Source organism: Malus sylvestris, chromosome 12, assembly GCF_916048215.2.
Source record: "Malus sylvestris chromosome 12, drMalSylv7.2, whole genome shotgun sequence".
Lineage (NCBI taxonomy): Eukaryota > Viridiplantae > Streptophyta > Magnoliopsida > Rosales > Rosaceae > Malus > Malus sylvestris.
Window position 1 is genome coordinate 29,946,538 of NC_062271.1, and position 10,202 is coordinate 29,956,739.

A 10,202-nucleotide genomic window follows, 5' to 3' on the forward strand; every position below is an offset into this window, starting at 1 on the left:
ACACCCCACGTACCCTGCTTGCTGATTTCCTGAATTCGGTGCCATGCTCCAGTCAGTGGTCATTGCCACTTGGAGCTGCCACCTCCCGTACCCTGCATGATCGTTACTTTGCTGCTCACTATGCAACACCACACCAATATTACAATTGTCATGCTGAATGACACAATCATCATTATAATTACTCTCACTTTCTTCCACTTGATTTGGAAGATTGCTGCTGCATTCGGTGATTATTCTACATTATTCCCCATTTCGCCATCTTCCTCAAATATGAATTTAGTAGTTTCAGTGCTTTCATGATTGTCCATCCCTAATTCGATAAAAGCATTTGGTAGATTAGTCCTACAAATCATACGCCTTACCATGTCGATTAGGGTTCTAATTCTTCACCAAGCCACTTCATTTTGCTCGGGTATACCAGGGATGGTATATTGAGCTACAATTCCATGTTCTTGTAAAAATAAAGCAAAAGACCTAGGGTGTTTGCCACAGTTTGTGTGTATCTTCCATAGTATAAATCTTGAAAACTTTTAAGGCTTTTGATTTTTCAGAAATCAAATAAATGTAAGAGTAGCCTAAAAAATCATGGGAGTTTTCATAAAACACTCATGGTACTGTTCACTTTTAACGAAAAACCACATTTATACATTTCCTTGGTACTATTCACTATACCTTTAAAAAGGGATTTTCATTAAAAGGGAAGTTTTTTTGGACTTTTCGTTAGTTTTCCTAAAAATCATCCATGAAAGTTATAAAATATTTATTTTCTTCAATTATTTGTGTGGGAAAAGGTCCACAAATATCTCTATGGATTATTTCTAAAAGTTGTTTGCTCTTAGTTGAACCCTCTTTTCTTTTATTTGTCATTTTTCTCTTGACACAATCAATACAAAATTCAAAATCGTTGAAATTCAATGGAGGCAAGATTTGGTTTTTAATCAAAAGTTCCATTCTAGTTTTTGAAATATGACCAAGTCTCTTGTCCCAAAGATTTGAAGAGTTCTTTGGTCGTGCAATTTCTTTCTCAACATTGAAAATATTTTCAGTTTTATTTAATTCAAATTTGAACATACCATCACATAAAGAACTGGTGCATTAATGAGAAGAATTGTAAAAAAAAAAAAAAGAAGTTGAAACCCTTATTATTCAAAGTAAAATAAAAGCTAGCAAAACCAACTTCGAAATGAAACTAATTTCATTCTAATATAAGGTACATAAACCACGTTATCCAGTTCTAAGCAAAAACCAAAATCTAATTTTATCCTAAGAGTTCTTATTGCCAATGACTTCAACTCTTCTTTCATTGTCAATTGAGATTTTTGACTTCATCCTTATTTGGTGTTCTTTTTATTATGAAGTCCTGCAATGAATTCGTTACATGAATAAAGAGCCAAAGCCAAGCCACCAAGCATTGCTAGGCATATCAGTTAAATTTGATTCAAAACAAGCAAAAAAACATTTTTAATTTGCTTCCTATTTTGCAAGCTATGCATTATAATTGGGACAATTTCTCTTCATATGGCCTGCCTTTTGGCAAAAATAACATTTGAAAACGGTAGAATTGTTAAGTTTGAAAGTCCTAGACATGGGAATATTTCTAGCATTTTCTTTCCTAGCACCCTTGGACCTGTTGCTTTTGGTATGACCTTGAATATAGTTCACATACTCACCGTTTTCTATTCTCTCCTTTTATTTCTCACTTCCTCCCCACGACAAATAGAAATTAACTCATTCACATCCCATTTGGCTTTGGCTTGCAAAGCATTGTAAGAAACTTTCAACTGAGTATAGGATTATGGTAGTGAATTCATGATTACATGGACCAAAAAGGTTTCAGAAATTGGTACCTCAAGATTTCTGAATTTCCAAACAATGTTGATGACTCTGAGAATATATTCACGCACACTTCCTTCACCATTATACCTGATTGAAGTGAGTGAATTCATGAGGTTGCACATTTCAGTTTTCTCGGACTCTTTGTACTTTTCCTCAATAGATTTCATGAACTCTTTTGCATTCATTGCCTCTGGGAATTCTCCACGAACAACATCAGTCATTGTTTGCTGATGATAACAATAGATTTCATGAACTCTTTTGCATTCGTTGCCTCTGGGAATTCTCCACGAACAACATCAGTCATTGTCCATTGATTATCATCAGCGAGATTCGATTCAATTTTTTACATTTTTCATACTTTGATCTTTGGCTGGAAGTGCTTCCATTGACAGGCAGCGGGGTTCCTCAATTCTCAATGCTAAATCCATATCCATGACACCCAAAATGATTTCCAAGTCTTGTTTCCATTTCTTATGGTTGACACCAGTGATGGTTCAACAGTGTTGAGGTTCATGGAACTAGGGTTCATGGCTGCAACTTGAAAAGTATTAATCTTTAATCCCCATTCTTTATATCATAGACTCAAGAACCTATAGTCATTGTATTAATCGTTTTTCTATAGTCATTGTTACAACCCTTTGTGGATTGCAAGAAGTAACCGTGTTCATACCTTGGATTGTAAAGTGCCATGCCACTTGAGATCAAAACATAGACTACTGAACATCTTTAGATATCAGTGACGAATGATGATGCTTTAAGCCCAGAACCAATACTAATTTCGTCTTCTTAATGAGAATCATATATATTGCACATATAGCTTTAGCTATCATATGCATACACATGTTCTCCCTGTATAATATGTAATTAGTCTTTAACCTGAAAATTTTGAAAAACAATTCTTTATGCTTTCCTCTTAGGGTTAATTGGTATGTGAAAGCTCTAATACCAAATATAAGATCAATATATGCGGAATAAGTAAATCACAATACCAAATTAACCACTAACCTTGTGATGCCATTGTTGCAATGAACTAAGAGTTCTTCTACTCTCAACACAAACCGAATGCACTGCTACAATCAATGGGGTTTGATATCTTTTTGTGTGTAATTAGTGTGAGAGCAGGGACCCTATTATATATCCTAAATGGTGGTGTTTGATAAGGATACTTCCCATCATGTAATCCTTATCAAACTATCAAACTGATAACCCTTATCACCACGAAGCTGTTAAACGTAATGCATTTTAAGTAGAGTTATGTCTCTTGAGAAGAGCTATGTTTAGGAAGAGTTGTATCTCATTAGAAGTCAAGGGTTGTGTCTGCAACGCTTGGAACTAATCCAAGAGTTATGTCTATTATGAAAAGGTCTGAATGTTATTATAAATAGCCAATAAGATGGCCTAGTGTTGTAATCAATTGGAAATCAATATAGCTTCAGTTTTCTGTTTAAAACTCTTTTCCATATTCTCTCATATCCATCTTCCTCCAACAAATTTGGTATATCAGAGCCAATCGATCCCTCCGTTGTGTTAATCTATTAATGTATACTGAAATTCTGATCTGTAGTGAATACTCGAACAAGAAGAAAAGGAGAAGAAATGAGAGTTCTAGAGAGAGAATGAATGTTTAGAGAAAGAAACTTTTGTATTGATATGACTTGAAGATTACAGTAATTCCATATCATCTTATATAGTTTGCACTACTTACATCAGTAACTATATCAGTTAGTTATAACACCTCTAACCAACATAACCACCAATAGTCTATTAGCTAAGCTGATGTGGCATTGCCAGCTGTTATTACTGTCAACATCCCCCCTCAATCTAAGCTTGGGGTGCCAAGCTTCAGATTGTAACAATGTCTGATGAATGCAGGACTGTGAAGACCTTTTGTTAGAACATCGGCAGTTTGCTTGTCAGTAGGAACATAGGCCACGATAAGATCTCCTTTTTGTACCCTCTCCCTTACAAAATGATAATCGGTATCCAAGTGTTTTATTCTTGAGTGAAACATTGGATTCGAACTTAATGCAATAGCTGACATGTTATCACAATTAATAACAGGTGGTTGAATTAAAACACACTTCAAATCCCTCAAAATGTGTTTAACCCAAGCTATATCAGCAGCTGTATGAGCAAGGGCTTTGTATTCAGCTTCTCTAGAACTTCTGGATACTGAAGTTTGTTTCTTTGATTGCCACGAAATAGGATTTTCTCCAAGAAAAACAATATATCCAGTCACTGATCTTCTGGTATTAAGATCCGCAGCCCAATCAGAATCAGAGAAAGCCGTGAGATGCATATGTGATTGTGAAGAATAGACTATGCCATGTTGCATCGTACCATGAAGGTATCGAAGAATCCTTTTTACAACACCAAAATGAACTTCAGTTGGTGAATGCATGTGTTGACAAACTGTATTCACAGCAAACGCAATATCCGGTCTAGTAAACATAAGATACTGCAAGGAACCAACAATGCTTCTGTATGAACTAGGATTTGAAAGTAACTCTCCTTCTGTCACCATCATTTGATTATGTGGTTTACATGGTGTATTGGAAGGCTTGCAAGAATCCATACCTGCCTTATGAAGTAAATCCTTTATGTATTTCGACTGATTTACAAAAATGTCTCCATTTGGTTTATATTGAATCTGTAAACCAAGGAAATATGTCAGCTTCCCCAAATCCTTCAAGTCAAACACAGAAGAGAGTTCTTGAACTACGAGTTCTACTTTAGTCACACATGATCCAGTCAATATTATATCATCAACATAGAGCAATAGTACGATGATATCATTATTATCAGTTTTGATGAACAAACTGGTATCAGATATTGATGCAGTAAACCACATTGTCACCAAGTAGCTTGTAAATTTTGAATTCCAAGCCCTTGGGGCTTGTTTGAGTCCATATAGTGACTTGAGGAGTTTGCATACATAATTGGGATGACTTGAATCAACAAACCCTTGTGGCTGTTTCATATAAACTTTTTCTTGTGGCTCACCATGCAGAAATGCATTCTTGACACCAAGTTGTTTCAATTCCCATTTATTCATTGTAGCCAAAGCAAGAATGAGTCTTATAGTTGTATGTCTCACAACTGGACTAAAAGTATCTGAATAATCTACACCATGCTCTTGAGAAAATCCTTGAGCAACCAGTCTTGCTTTATACCTTGATACAGTACCATCAAGATTTCTTTTCACCTTATACACCCATTTGCTTCCTATTATTGATCTGTGATCTGGTGCAGGTACTAAATTCCAAGTACCTTGAATTCGAAGTGAATCATACTCCTCTTGCATTGCTTGTTGCCAATGTGAAATAGATGCTGCTTGTCTAAAGCATGTAGGTTCTAATGAATCTGCAATCTCTGAAATATAAGAGAAACCTCCCACAAAAGGATCATCATTTGTTATCTGCAAGGTATTTAACTCTGGGAACGTTGCAGTTAAGGCTGCATAATTTTTCTTTTGGATGGCACCAGACTTCAACCTTGTCACCATTGAATGTTCATTACCATTCTGTGCTTAAATATCATGTGATACAATTGCTTGAGAAATTGGTAACCTTGAATCTGGTGGACTTGAGTAATGATGGTGAGAAGATGAAACCTGATTATCAGAATGCTGACTTACTGCAGACTCTGAAGGTTGAGACACTACCATATCAGAATTTCCTGAAGCTATTGGATCTGAGCCTTAAGAATGTGAAATGACTTCTATAGCTTGTGCAGATCATCTATCTTGATGCACTGGAGATGGAGTAATCGTATCCCTTGGTAATTGAATCGAAATAGGCCTTGAATTTTGGAAAGATGAAGAACTAGACTGTTGTACCTTTGACACTTGTATATTCCGATAAGGAAATATCTCTTCATCATGTACAACATGTCTAGAAAGAATTAATTTTCCTGAACCAATGTTATAACATATTACTCCCTTATATCCCATCATATATCCCAGAAATACACATTGAGTTATTCTTGGTTCAAGTTTATTTGCATTATAAGGCCTCATGAATGGATACACTGCAGACCCAAAAATCTTCAGATTTTGAACATCAGGTTCTTGTCCAATTAACACCTAATATGGTGATTTCATATGCAATATTCTACATGGCATTCTGTTTATTAGAAATGCAGCATGTGAACATGCATGAAACCAAAATTGAGCTGGTAACTTTGCTTCTGTCATGAGTGTTACTGCAGTCTCAACCACATGTTTGTGTTTCCTCTCAGCAAGTCCATTTTGCTGAAGGGTATAAGGACATGAAATCATGTGTTTTATACCCTTTGTATCCAAAAAATCAACAAACATTCTACTTGTATACTCTCTCTCTCCATCAGATTGTAAACACTTAAGTGAAGCACTGAATTGAGTTTGTATAAAAGCACAGAACTTAACAAATATGGAAAACACTTCAGACTTGTTATTCATTGGAAAAATCCACAAAAATCTTGAATATTCATCTACAAAGCTCACATAGTATCTATAACCCTGTACAGACACCTTTGGAGATGACCCCATACATCAGTGTGAACTTTCTCAAACAAACATGTAGCAGTATTTTGTCTTACTGGAAACGATTGTCTTCTCATTTTACCACTCATACAAGAAGAACATATGGACTCACAACTATCTACTTTGACATTATTATTAAACTTCTTCAGCATTACAACGAGCACCTCTTCTGACGGATGACCTAACCGCTTATGCCACCTCGACACTTGAATCTTCTTTCCAATAAAGCCAGCACAGTGCTCCAACTTTGCAGCAAAAGACTTTGCAAAGACATTGATTGGAATTGAAAACAGCTCCCCATCATCACTTGTCCCTATGTACAGTATCTTCCTTATTGCCTTGTCCTGTATGAAGAAGACAACATTATCACATATAAACCAACATCCATTATCTCTGCATAACTTCTTAACAGAAAATAAATTCACAGTGATTTTAGGTACACAGAGCACATTTCTTAACATCAAAGATTGTTTAGAAATAGGGATGCTTGTGGAACCAATATGTGTTTCTTCCAATCCTGTACCATTCCCAATTGTAATAGTTCCATCACCAGTATAAGGAATAACATGATTAAGATGATTTAAATTTGCATTCATGTGATGAGTTGCACCTGAATCCAATATCCAGTTTTCTTCAGCAGTAAAACCAACACCAGATCCTTCAGTTTGAGTGACATTGGCTTGAGCTGTCATAGCTGCAATCAATGGTAGTGGTGGAGGATTTCCCTGATATGCAAAGTTGTTCCTGTGAAAGTATTCAAGAGTTATGTGCCCCCTCTTTCCACATATCTGACAAATTACAGAACCAGAAGACTGTGAACCTCAACTCTCAGCTCTATAGTAGCAGTTTGGTGCAGTGTGTCCCATTCTCGAACATATCTGGCATTCAGGTGATACTGAGTACTTAGAGTTGGTATTCCCATTCCAATTGGACTTATAATTGCCATGGCCAGCAGATGAATTAGTTGAGGTGAAAGCATTACTTGCATATTCATATCCTGCAACACTCTTACCACTTCCAGAGTAACCATTATTCTCATTTCTGTTATTAAATCCTGATGAAAACCTGGAATTGTGATTCCCACCTCCAAACTTTCTATTATTAAAATTTCCTCTCTGTGAAGACTGAAAACCTCTACTACCATTACCATTTCCAATTCCTGAAAAACCATTTCCTCCCTGAAAATTACTACCAAACTGATCATTAAAACCATTTCCTCTCTGAAAGTTGTTACCGAATTTATCATTGCTGAGACTAACCTGAGACCTCTGAGAATTAGAACTCTCACCATGTTCATACCCTTGAAAGCCTTGTAAACCAAATCCTTCACCTTGAACAACCATAGCAGACATAGAACTAGATAAAGAATGCATTTTAGATTCAATACTGCCTTCTGCTACAAGCAATTGTGCTAAAAAATCTTTGATAGACATAGGAGAATCTCTTGCCAATATGACTGTCTTAATCATCTCAAAGTTAGCAGGCAAACCAGAAAGAACAGCAATGATGAAATCATTATCAGTAACCTTTTCTCCTGCAGATACTAATTGATACCTTATCCCCTTTAGTCTCATTAAGAATTTATCAACCGAATCACCACCTTTCTGAGCAGTATGCAATTCAATTTTAAGTTGATTCACACGAACCATTGAGACAGAGGCAAATCTTTCTTGCAAACATTTCCAAGCTTCATAAGATGTTTTACACCCAATCACATGTTCCATAGCATCATCCGAAAGAGTTGCAATTAGCAAACTTAACAAAGCTAGATCCTTTTTCACCCAATCTTTGTAAGCAGTATTAATTTCATTTGTGACCCCAGATTCTGTATCAATCACATACTTAGGTGGACATGGTGCTTCTCTAGTAAAGAAGTCAAACAAATCATACCCCCTCAACACAGATGAAAATTGATAACTCCATTTCACAAAATTATCATCTTGCAACTTTACTGTCAACATCCCTAACAAATTCTCAATTCTAACATTAGATTCAGCCATCTTCACACACTAAAGATTATCAAAAGTACAACCCAAGATTTCAAACAACAAGGTATATAACCACAAAAATCAAGAAATACACCTCTCTTCGGTAATCGGCCTTTAATGAAGAAAGAGAACATAATTGCACAAGAACTACACTCCAGCAATTGGCCTTATGGAGGAAACTAACAGTTTACACCGAGATAATGGCTTCGGCCTTATATCTCAAATCAAGATTGCAGAAAGATGGCATCGGCCTTGTTTACTTTCGCACAAAAAAAATCAACAAACCCAAAAGAAATAACCTTGAGACATTTTCACAAACAGATAGAGTGCAGAAAACATACTGTACTTTCAAGAAACACCAAGACTCCGACTGAACGTACAACACTGATTAAACTTCACGAATTCGAGACTGTCACCAAGAAAGATCTCCGGCAACAACCACCATGAGCGGAAGACGATATCCACGAAGGAACGTACACGGCGATGATACCATGTTAATGTATACTGAAATCCTGATCTGTAGTGAATACTCGAATAAGAAGAAAAGGAGAAGAAATGAGAGTTCTAGAGAGAGAATGAATGTTTAGAGAAAGAAACTTTTGTATTGATATGACTTGAAGATTACAGTAATTCCATATCATCTTATATAGTTTGCACTACTTACATCAGTAACTATATTAGTTAGTTATAACACCTCTAACCAACATAACCACCAATAGTCTATTAGCTAAGCTGATGTGGCATTGCCAGCTGTTATTACTGTCAACATAATCATGGCATCAAGTTCAAATTCCTTAACCATTGGAAATATTCAAAATTTAATGCCTATTTTCAATGGAGAGAATTATGAATATTGGAGCCTACAAATGAAGACCTTGTTTGTCTCTCAAGATCTTTGGGATCTTGTAGAAGATGGTTATGAGGAACCGGAGAAAACATCGACGGGAAGAGTGACACCGGAATCGCAGCAAGCACTTGAAGAAATACGAAGAGAGATGCCAAGGCTTTATTCCTAATTCAACAGGGAGTAAGCAAAAATCTCTTTCCAAGATTACCTTCTGCAACTACATCAAAGAATGCTTGGGAAATACTCAAAATTGAGTTCTAAGGTTCACAGAAAGTGATCTCCATCAAACTCCAATCCTTGTGGCGAGAGTTTGATAATTTACTAATGAAGGACAATGAATCCATTCAGGTTTTCTTCACAAAGTTTCTGGACTTGTTAACCAAATTATAAGTTATGGGGATGCAATTCCAGACAAGAAAATTGTAAAGAAAACTCTACTAAGTCTACCGCCGAAGTTCGATCATGTTGTCGCAGCAATAGAGGAGTCAAAAGATCTCGCTGCACTTTCGCTCCATGAACTAATTGGTTCTTTGGAAGCACATGAAAAAAGGATTAATAGGTCTACAAACCAATTCTTGGAGCAATCCTTTCAATCCAAATTGGATTTGAAGGAGAAAGAAGACAAACAAAAAGGAGAATCTCAAAAGTCTGAAAACAGAAAAAGTAAATTTCATTGGCGGAAAAATTACAACAAAGGCAACTATAACAACAACAATCAGCAAGGACGCGGCCATCAAAACAACCAAAATGGTAACTTTGTCCCCGAATGTTATGTTTGTAAAAAGACTGAGCACAAAAGTGCAGATTGTCGGTATAAGTGTACCCGATGCAGAATACCCAACCATTCTCAAAGAGATTGCAGATATCAGAAAAATAATGAAGCCAATTTCACAGAAAATAATGATTCTCTAGAGAAACTATTTTATACATGTCTCAGCGCTTGTCAAGAACCACAAGATATATGGTACGTGGAAAGCGGATGCAGTAACCACATAACGGGAAACATATA